This window comes from Triticum aestivum, chromosome 1A, assembly GCF_018294505.1.
Source record: "Triticum aestivum cultivar Chinese Spring chromosome 1A, IWGSC CS RefSeq v2.1, whole genome shotgun sequence".
Lineage (NCBI taxonomy): Eukaryota > Viridiplantae > Streptophyta > Magnoliopsida > Poales > Poaceae > Triticum > Triticum aestivum.
In genome coordinates, this window is record NC_057794.1 from 91,844,594 (window position 1) to 91,856,634 (window position 12,041).

Consider the following 12,041-nt stretch of genomic DNA (forward strand, 5'->3'; position numbering starts at 1 on the left):
GCATCGTCTTCTTGCTTCTCTCTTTGTTCTTCCTCCCTGCGCACAACGTCTCCTCTTACTCCTCTCCCCGACCTACCCAGCCCTAGCCGCCTGCCTCCATCTTGCCGCCCCGCCCTCCCCTCAACCTCTCCCACCGTCACGTTTATAGCTGAGGTTGGTAATGACCATGGGTTGCAACATGTTACATTAAGTGTTTTTTTGACAAATGTTACATTAAGTGTTAGCTGATCGAGCTAGATCGTACACGTACGTAACGTGCATATATATTGTTGTCAATATCGATGCAAGTTGGTGCGCAAGGATGACCCATGCGGTACTCGCATATATAATTTAATATAATTTTTGTAAAACACATGTGTCTTAAGTATGACACATCCAAATCATATATCATTGATTTTACACAATGATTTATGCAAGTGTTTTCTTTCGCCTTTTTTCTTTCTTTTATAGTTTGATTGAATCACTTAATTGGGCACGTTTAGATGTGCCCTAAGCATACCCAATTTAATAAAAATCAGAAACGGACGTACCAATTATCACATATATGTACATATATAAACACAATGACGTGCTAAATATGACCATGCCCGTAACAGCGATGGGTTGCTACATGTTACATTATCAAGTGTTAGCTGATCAATCGATATGACCGTTGCTCCTGCAACGCGCTCGGCGGCCCTTCCGCCGCCGCCCCCGTTGTGGATGCCGCCGGCCAGCCTACCCCCACCCCCCTTCCGGCCAACCATCCTCGCGCCGCAGGCCCCTTGGTTCCTCTCCCAGCGCCAGGGCTCCATCATCGCTGCTTCAAGCCTCGTCGACCTCCCGGTAAGCCAGATCCAGTCCGCCTTCGATCTGCCGGCCCCGGAGTCGCTGCCACGCCCTGCCTCGCCTGTTTGCGCGTGCGACTCGGCGGGGGGCTCCGGCTCCTGCGCGCCTCTGGTGGCATTCAAGGCGCTCCGGCTCCGCTCCATGGTGGTTGCGCCTGCCGGGGGCATTCATGGCGGATGCATTCAAGGCGGGCCAGTCCCTGAGACAGAGGAGGATGGGCGCGCCGCTCCCTGGACGACGGTGGGCTCGAGGCGCCGTCCGCGACGGGACGCTTCTTTACGCCGACGCGACGGGCGTCCGGCCGGGCTCGGCGACAACCTGGCCGAAGAGAGGAAGCTGCTCTTCTTAAGGAGGACGCGGGGGAGATGTTTTCGTTGCCTCAGCAAGCACCATCGCGCCCGCTCCTGCCGTGAGCCCCTGCGCTGCCTTGCTTGCGACCGCTCAGGCCACCGCGCTCGTTTCTGCACTGCACGAGACGAGCCGCCACCCCCTTCGCCCCCGCCCCGCCCTCTGCCTTCCTGCAGGTCGCGCTCGGGGCGCTCCTGGGCTGACGTGGTCGCCTCCCGCCTGGACTGCCCTCCTCCCCTCCCGACTCCGCCTCCGCGGGACATGGCTCAGCATGGCCTTGGCGCGCCGGAGTCCAGGCCGGAGGAGGATACCTGCATCATCACGGCCACCTTCGACATCGACCGCGACCGACGCACCTGGGAGCAGACGGCCGCCATTGCCTGGGCGGTGGATGCCCCTCGTCGTCTGGCCCCGGCGGTGGTGGAGCGGCTGCTGCATGACCGTCTTCGCCTGAGACGGGGTGACGTCGCCGTCAGCAGCCACTACCCGGAGGAGTTCCTCCTCAAGTTCGAGAGCAAGGAGCTCTGCACGGCTGCGCTGGACAAGGGCCGGCTCCGAATGGGCGACGGCACGCGGGTCTTCATCAAGCCTTGGAGGCCGCTGGCGCACGCGCTTGGCGTGCGCCTCATCCTCGACGGCGTGCGTGCATTCCATCGTCGGGCGCGTCATCGGCCGCACCTGCGCGTTGGACGTCATGGATGAGCACTCCATCTCCATGTCGGACACGCGTGACATCGGTCTCTGGGCGTGGACGACCAATCCGAGCAGAATCCCGAAGGTGGTCTGGCTGACCTTCACGTCGCGTGCACCCGATGGCGTCATGATCTCGGCGCGGCAGCCGGTGCGCTGCCTGCGTGGTGCCACCTTCCGCGTCATCGCCCACCTGCTGCGGGTTGAGGACTACACTTCAGCCCCTCTCGACGCGGAGACGCAAGATGGCCAGCATGTGGCGTACTCCCCTCCAACATCCGTGTTCCCGCCTTGCCACCGCGGAACCATCGACGGCCATGCTCCCTGTGTCCTCTGACGACGTTGTCATCCCTGGCGAGTTCGACTCCCACGGCACCATGGTGTGGGGTACACCGCGCGGCCGTGCCAGTGGTGGCGGCGCCGATGCATGCCGCGAGCTGCGTCCGTGGAGGCGCGATGATGAAGGCGACGACCATGACGGCCGGTCGGGTGGCCCTGGCGATGGGCGGGCCTCGCGCGGCCACGGAGAGGTCATTGCGCGGCCACGATCCCGCTCCCCGCGACGGCGCGTCAATCGTGCGGCTGGCCGTCAGGACGGCGGCGGGCAGCGCCATGCGGCCGACTCCTCCACGGCCGTGGGTTGCTTTAGGAAGATGGGAGTGGTGGCGATGGCCAAGGCCAAGGTCAGACGGGTCTTTGGTGGCAAGGAGGCTGACGAGCGGCTGGCGCTGCGAGAGGTTGTGCTTCGGGAGGCAGCCGAGCTGCGACGCCTTATCGCCCTGCCGGCTGCGGCTGCCTCGGCTTCGGCCGCTGTCGGTCAGGTGCCGCCTCAGCTCCTGGAGTCCGGCACGTCTGCGCCTGTGGCTGTGGGGATGGAAGCCTGGTCTGACGGGCCTTGTGGCGCTCTGGGAGCGCTCAGCATCGATGACGGCCCTCCGGGTTTTGGCGCCCGGCCTCCCCTGTCCGGCTTGGTGTCTGAGAGCCGCTGCGCTTCTCCGGCGACAGCGGTCCACTCGTCTCCCTGCTGCGACACTCCTAGACAGCGGTCATGTTCAATACATACAAGGATCGTTTGGGTTCTTCTAAACCTACCAGCATGAAATTTGATCTCTCTAGGATCATCCGCAGGATTGATGGGCTGGACCAACTGAGTGCGCCCTTCTCTACTGATGAAATAGATGCTGTTGTTAAGGAAATGCCGAATGACAGAGCCCCGGGCCCGGATGGTTTTAATGGTTGCTTTCTTAAGAAGTGTTGGCAAATCATCAAGTCAGATTTCTATGACCTCTGTCACGCTTTCCATGCTGGGGGACTTGACATCACTAGCATTAGTGAGGGATATATCACCCTGATTCCAAAAATATCCTCTCCGGAAATGGCTAATGATTTCAAACCAATTACCTTACTGAATTGTTGTCTGAAAATCATTACAAAGATCTTGGCGAACCGGCTGCAGAAAGTCATTCTAAAAATCATACACAGGAACCAATATGGATTTATCAAAGGTAGGACCATCCAGGACTGTCTCGCATGGTCGTACGAATATATTCATCAATGCCACTCGTCTGGGAGAGAGATTGTATTACTTAAGCTTGATTTTGCCAAGGCCTTTGATACGATTGAACATGCCCCCATGCTGGATATTATCAAGCTGGACATTTCAAAAGCCTTCGACTCCATAAATTGGGCCTTCCTACTGGAGGTCATGCAACGGCTTGGCTTTGGGCAGCGATGGCGAGACTGGATATGTCTCTCCCTATCGTCCTCTTCTTCAAGAGTGTTACTTAACGGAAACCCCGGAAGGATGTTCAGACACGCAAAGGGCCTCCGCCAGGGCGATCTGGTATCTCCGATGCTTTTCATCTTGGCCATTGACCCTCTTCAGCAAATTCTCCAACTCGCCTCCCGACGAGGCATCCTCAAGCCCATTGCTGCCAGAACGGCCAGATGTAGGATCTCCCTTTTATGCTGACGATGCGGGCATCTTTGCGAACCCAAACAAGGATGAGCTTCATGTTGGAAATATGCCCTAGAGGCAATAATAAAATGATTATTATATTTCCTTGTTCATGATAATTGTCTATTATTCATGCTATAATTGTATTATCCGGAAATCATAATACATGTGTGAATACATAGACCACAATGTGTCCCTAGTGAGCCTCTAGTTGACTAGCTCGTTGATCAACAGATAGTCATGGTTTCCTGGCTATGGACATGGGGATGTCATTGATAACGGGATCACATCATTAGGAGAATGATGTGATGGACAAGACCCAAACCTAAGCATAGCACAAAGATCGTGTAGTTCGTTTGCTGTAGCTTTTCTGGATGTCAAGTATCATTTCCTTAGACCATGAGATTGTGCAACTCCCGGATACCGTAGGAGTGCCTTGGGTGTGCCAAACGTCACGACGTAACTGGGTGACTATAAAGGTACATTACAGGTATCTCCGAAAGTGTCTGTTGGGTTGGCACGAATCGAGACTGGGATTTGTCACTCCATATGACGGAGAGGTATATCTGGGCCCACTCGGTAATGCATCATCATAATGAGCTCAATGTGATCAAGTGGTTGATCATGGGATCATGCATTACGGTACGAGTAAAGTGACTTGCCGGTAACGAGACTGAACAAGGTATTGGGATACCGACGATCGAGTCTCGGGCAAGTAACATACCGATTGACAAAGGGAATTGAGTACGGGATTGATTAGGTCCTCGACATCGTGGTTCATCCGATGAGATCATCGAGGAGCTTGTGGGAGCCAACATGGGTATCCAGATCCCGCTGTTGGTTATTGACCAGAGAGTCGTCTCGGTCATGTATGCTTGTCTCCCGAACCCATAGGGTCTACACACTTAAGGTTCGGTGACGCTAGGGTTGTATAGATATGAGTATGCAGTAATCCGAAAGTTGTTCGGAGTCCCGGATGAGATCCTGGACGTCATGAGGAGTTCCAGAATTGTCCGGAGGTGAAGAATTATATATAGGAAGTGTAGTTTCGGCCATCGGGAAAGTTTCGGGGTCACCCGTATTGTACCGGGACCACCGGATGGGTCCCGGGGGTCCATCGGGTGGGGCCACCCATCCCGGAGGGCCCCATGGGCTGAAGTGGGGAGGGGAACCAGCCCATAGTGGGCTGGTGTGCCCCCCTTGGGCCCCCCATGCGCCTAGGGTTGGGAACCCTAGGGGAGGGGGCGCCTCCACTTGCCTTGGGGGGTACTCTACCCCCTTGGCCGCCGCCCCCCCTAGGAGATCCCATCTCCTAGGGCCGGCGCACCCCCTAGGGGGCCTATATAAAGGGGAGAAGGAGGGAGGGCAGCCGCACCTCAAGTCTTGGCGCCTCCCTCTCCCCTGCTACACCTCTCCCTCTCGCAGAAGCTCAGCGAAGCCCTGCTGCGTTCACTGCTGCATCCACCACCACGTCGTCGTGCTGCTGGATCTTCATCAACCTCTCCTTTCCCCTTGCTGGATCAAGAAGGAGGAGACGTCATCCGCTCCGTACGTGTGTTGAACGCGGAGGTGCCGTCCGTTCGGCGCTTGGTCATCGGTGATTTGGATCACGGCGAGTACGACTCCATCATCCCCGTTCTCTTGAACGCTTCCGCTCGCGATCTACAAGGGTATGTAGATGCACTCTCCTCTTGTTGCTAGTTGACTCCATAGATTGATCTTGGTGAAACGTAGGAATTTTTTTTTGTTTTCTGCTACGATCCCCAACAGTGGCATCATGAGCTAGGTCTATGCGTAGTTACTATGCACGAGTAGAACACAAAGTAGTTGTGGGCGTCGATATTGTCAAATTGCTTGCCGTTACTAGTATTATCTTGATTCGGCGGCATCGTGGGATGAAGCGGCCTGGACCAACCTTACACGTACGCTTACGTGAGACCGGTTCCACCGATTAACATGCACTAGTTGCATAAGGTGGCTGGCGGGTGTCTGTCTCTCCCACTTTAGTCGGATCGGATTCGATGAACAGGGTCCTTATGAAGGGTAAATAGAAATTGGCAATTCACGTTGTGGTTTTGGCGTAGGTAAGAAACGTTCTTGCTAGAAACCTATAGCAGGCACGTAAAAACTTGCAACAACAATTAGAGGACGTCTAACTTGTTTTTGCAGCAAGTGTTTTGTGATGTGATATGGCCAGAGGTTGTGATGAATGATGAATGATATTTGTGATGTATGAGATTGATCATGTTCTTGTAATAGGAATCACGACTTGCATGTCGATGAGTATGACAACCGGCAGGAGCCATAGGAGTTGTCTTTATTTTTTGTATGACCTGCGTGTCATTGAGAAACGCCATGTAAATTACTTTACTTTATTGCTAAACGTGTTAGCCATAGTAGTAGAAGTAATAGTTGGCGAGCAACTTCATGGAGATCATGATGATGGAGATCATGGTGTCATGCCGGTGACAAGATGATCATGGAGCCCCAAGATGGAGATCAAAGGAGCTATATGATATTGGCCATATCAAGTCACCATTATTTGATTGCATGTGATGTTTATCATGTTTTTGCATCTTGTTTACTTAGAACGACGGTAGTAAATAAGATGATCCCTCATAATAATTTCAAGAAAGTGTCCCCCCTAACTGTGCGCCGTTGCGACAGTTTGTTGTTTCGAAGCACCACGTGATGATCGGGTGTGATAGATTCCAACGTTCACACACAACGGGTGTAAGACAGATTTACACATGCAATACACTTAGGTTGACTTGACGAGCCTAGCATGTACAGACATGGCCTCGAAACACAGAAGACCGAAAGGTCGAGCATGAGTCGTATAGAAGATACGATCAACATGAAGATGTTCACCGATGTTGACTAGTCCGTCTCACGTGATGATCGGACACGGCCTAGTCAATTCGGATCATGTTATACTTAGATGACTGAAGGGATGTCTATCTAAGTGGGAGTTCATTGAATAATTTGATTAGATGAACTTAATTATCATGAACTTAGTCTAAAATCTTTACAATATGTCTTGTAGATCAAATGGCCAACGTTGTCCTCAACTTCAACGCGTTCCTAGAGAAAACCAAGCTGAAAGACGATTGCAACAACTATACGGACTGGGTCCGGAACCTGAGGATCATCCTCATAGCTGCCAAGAAAGATTATGTCCTAGAAGCACCGCTAGGTGACGCACCCGTCCCACAGAACCAAGACGTTATGAACGCTTGGCAGACACGTGCTGATGATTACTTCCCCGTTCAGTGCGGCATGCTTTACAGCTTAGAACCGGGGCTCCAAAGGCATTTTGAGCGACACGGAGCATATGAGATGTTCAAAGAGATGAAAATGGTTTTCCAAGCTCATGCCGGGTCGAGAGATATGAAGTCTCCGACAAGTTCTTCAGCTGTAAGATGGAGGAAAATAGTTCTGTCAGTGAGCACATACTCAAAATGTCTGGGTTGCATAACCGCTTGACTCAGCTGGGAGTTAATCTCCCGGATGACGCGGTCATTGACAGAATCCTTCAGTTGCTTCCACCAAGCTACAAGAGCTTTGTGATGAACTTCAATATGCAGGGGATGGAAAAGACCATTCCTGAAGTATTTGCAATGCTGAAATCAGCAGAGGTAGAAGTCAAAAAGGAACATCAAATGTTGATGGTGAATAAAACCACTAAGTTCAAGAAAGGCAAGGGTAAGAAGAACTTCAAGAAGGACGGCAAGGGGGTTGCCGCGCCCGGTAAGCAAGCTGCCGGGAAGAAGTCAACGAATGGACCCAAGCCCGAGACTGAGTGCTTTTATTGCAAGGGAAGTGGTCACTGGAAGCGGAACTGCCCCAAATACTTAGTGGACAAGAAGGCCGGCATCACAAAAGGTATATGTGATATACATGTAATTGATGTGTACCTTACCAGTACTCGTAGTAGCTCCTGGGTATTTGATATCGGTGCGGTTGCTCACATTTGTAACTCAAAGCAGGAGCTGCAGAATAAGCGGAGACTGGCGAAGGACGAGGTGACGATGCGCGTCGGGAATGGTTCCAAGGTCGATGTGATCGCCGTCGGCACGCTACCTCTACATTTACCTACGGGATTAGTTTTAAACCTCAATAATTGTTATTTAGTGCCAGCTTTGAGCATGAACATTGTATCAGGATATCGTTTAATACGAGATGGCTACTCATTTAAATCCGAGAATAATGGTTGTTCTATTTATATGAGAGATATGTTTTATGGTCATGCTCCGATGATGAATGGTTTATTCTTAATGAATCTCGAGCGTAATGCTACACATATTCATAGTGTGAATACCAAAAGATGTAAGGTTGATAATGATAGTCCCACATACTTGTGGCACTGCCGCCTTGGTCACATAGGTGTCAAACGCATGAAGAAACTCCATGCAGATGGACTTTTAGAGTCTCTTGATTACGAATCATTTGACACGTGCGAACCATGCCTCATGGGTAAAATGACCAAGACTCCGTTCTCAGGAACAATGGAGCGAGCAACCAACTTATTGGAAATCATACATACTGATGTGTGCGGTCCAATGAGTGTTGAGGCTCGCGGTGGCTATCTTTATGTCCTCACCCTCACTAATGACTTGAGTAGATATGGGTATGTCTACTTAATGAAACACAAGTCTGAGACCTTTGAAAAGTTCAAGGAATTTCAGAGTGAGGTTGAGAATCAACGTGACAGGAAAATCAAGTTCTTGCGATCAGATCATGGGGGGAATACTTGAGTCACGAATTTGGCACACACTTAAGAAAATGTGGAATAGTTTCACAACTCACGCCGCCTGGAACACCTTAGCGTAATGGTGTGTCCGAACGTCGTAATCACACTCTATTAGATATGGTGCGATCTATGATGTCTCTTACCAATTTACCGCTATCATTTTGGGGCTATGCTTTAGAGACTATCACATTCACTTTAAATAGGGCTCCGTCGAAATCCGTTGAGACGACACCGTATGAATTATGGTTTGGGAAGAAACCTAAGCTGTCGTTTCTAAAAGTTTGGGGATGCGATGCTTATGTCAAGAAACTTCAACCTGAAAAGCTTGAACCCAAGTCGGAAAAATGTGTCTTCATAGGATACCCTAAAGAAACTGTTGGGTATACCTTCTACCTCAGATTCGAAGGCAAGATCTTTGTTGCCAAGAATGGGTCCTTTCTAGAGAAGGAGTTTCTCTCGAAAGAAATAAGTGGGAGGAAGGTAGAACTTGATGAAGTATTACCTCTTGAACCGGTAAGTGGCGCAGCTCAAGAAAATGTTCCTGAGGTGCCGGCACCGACTAGAGAGGAAGTTGTTGATGATGATCATGAAACTTCAGATCAAGTTGCTACTGAACTTCGTGGGTCCACAAGGACACGTTCCGCACCAGAGTGGTACGGCAACCCTGTCTTGGAAATCATGTTGTTAGACAACGGTGAACCTTCAAACTATGAAGAAGCGATGGCGGGCCCGGATTCCGACAAATGGCTGGAAGCCATGAAATCCGAGATAGGATCCATGTATGAAAACAAAGTATGGACTTTGACTGACTTGCCCGTTGATCGGCGAGCCATAGAAAATAAATGGATCTTTAAGAAGAAGACAGACGCGGATGGTAATGTGACCATCTATAAGGCTCGGCTTGTCGCTAAGGGTTATCGACAAGTTCAAGGGGTTGACTACGATGAGACTTTCTCACCCGTAGCGAAGCTGAAGTCCGTCCGAATCATGTTAGCGATTGCCGCATTCTATGATTATGAGATATGGCAAATGGACATCAAAATGACATTCCTTAATGGTTTCCTTAAGGAAGAATTGTATATGATGCAGCCGGAAGGTTTTGTCGATCCTAAGAATGCTGACAAGGTGTGCAAGCTCCAACGCTCGATTTATGGGCTGGTGCAAGCATCTCGGAGTTGGAACATTCGCTTTGATGAGATGATCAAAGCGTTTGGGTTTATGCAGACTTATAGAGAAGCCTGCATTTACAAGAAAGTGAGTGGGAGCTCTGTAGCATTTCTCATATTGTATGTGGATGATATATTGTTGATGGGAAATGATATAGAATTCTTGGAAAGCATAAAGGCCTATTTGAACAAGTGTTTTTCAATGAAGGACCTTGGAGAAGCTGCTTATATATTAGGCACCAAGATCTATAGAGATAGACCGAGACGCCTCATTGGTCTTTCACAGAGTACGTACCTTGACAAGATTTTGAAGAACTTCAAAATGGATCAGTCAAAGAAGGGGTTCTTGCCTGTATTGCAAGGTATGAGATTGAGCTTGGCTCAATGCCCGACCACGGCAGAAGATAGAGAAAAGATGAGTGTCTTCCCCTATGCCTCGGCCATAGGGTCTATCATGTATGCTATGTTGTGTACCAGACCTGATGTAAACCTTGCCGTGAGTTTGGTAGGAAGGTACCAAAGTAATCCCAGCATGGAACACTGGACAGCGGTCAAAAATATCCTGAAGTACCTGAAAAGGACTAAGGAAATGTTTCTCGTTTATGGAGGTGACGAAGAGCTCGTCGTAAAGGGTTACGTCGATGCTAGCTTCGACACAGATCTGGATGACTCTAAGTCACAAACCGGATACATGTATATTTTGAATGGTGGGGCAGTAAGCTGGTGCAGTTGCAAGCAAAGCGTTGTGGCGGGATTTACATGTGAAGCGGAGTACATGGCAGCCTCGGAGGCAGCACACAAAGTAGTCTGGGTGAAGGAGTTCATTACCGACCTAGGAGTCATACCCAATGCGTCGGGCCCGATGACTCTCTTCTGTGACAAACTGGAGCTATTGCCCTTGCCAAGGAGCCCAGGTTTCACAGGAAGACTAGGCATATCAAGCGTCGCTTCAACTCCATTCGTGAAAGTGTTCAAAATGGAGGCATAGAGATTTGTAAAGTACATACGGACCTGAATGTAGCAGATCCGTTGACTAAACCTCTCCTTAGAGCAAAACATGATCAACACCAGAATTCCATGGGTGTTCGATTCATCACAATGTAACTAGATGATTGACTCTAGTGCAAGTGGGAGACTGTTGGAAATATGCCCTAGAGGCAATAATAAAATGATTATTATATTTCCTTGTTCATGATAATTGTCTATTATTCATGCTATAATTGTATTATCCGGAAATCGTAATACATGTGTGAATACATAGACCACAATGTGTCCCTAGTGAGCCTCTAGTTGACTAGCTCGTTGATCAACAAATAGTCATGGTTTCCTAGCTATGGACATGGGGATGTCATTGATAACGGGATCACATCATTAGGAGAATGATGTGATGGACAAGACCCAAACCTAAGCATAGCACAAAGATCGTGTAGTTCGTTTGCTGTAGCTTTTCTGGATGTCAAGTATCATTTCCTTAGACCATGAGATTGTGCAACTCCCAGATTCCGTAGGAGTGCCTTGGGTGTGCCAAACGTCACAACGTAACTGGGTGACTATGAAGGTACATTACAGGTATCTCCGAAAGTGTCTGTTGGGTTGGCACGAATCGAGACTGGGATTTGTCATCCGTATGACGGAGAGGTATCTCTGGGCCCACTCGGTAATGCATCATCATAATGAGCTCAATGTGATCAAGTGGTTGATCATGGGATCATGCATTACGGTACGAGTAAAGTGACTTGCCGGTAACGTGACTGAACAAGGTATTGGGATACCGACGATCGAGTCTCAGGCAAGTAACGTACCGGTTGACAAAGGGAATTGAGTACAGGATTGATTAGGTCCTCGACATCGTGGTTCATCCGATGAGATCATCGAGGAGCATGTGGGAGCCAACATGGGTATCCAGATCCCGCTGTTGGTTATTGACCAGAGAGTCGTCTCGGTCATGTCTGCTTGTCTCCCGAACCCATAGGGTCTACACACTTAAGGTTCGGTGACGCTAGGGTTGTATAGATATGAGTATGCAGTAATCCGAAAGTTGTTCGGAGTCCCGGATGAGATCCTGGACGTCACGAGGAGTTCCGGAATTGTCCGGAGGTGAAGAATTATATATAGGAAGTGTAGTTTCGGCCATCGAGAAAGTTTCGGGGTCACCAGTATTGTACCGGGACCACCGGATGGGTCCCGGGGGTCCACCGGGTGGGGCCACCCATCCCGGAGGGCCCCATGGGCTGAAGTGGGGAGGGGAACCAGCCCATAGTGGCCTGGTGCGCCCCCCCTTGGGCCCCCATGCGCCTAG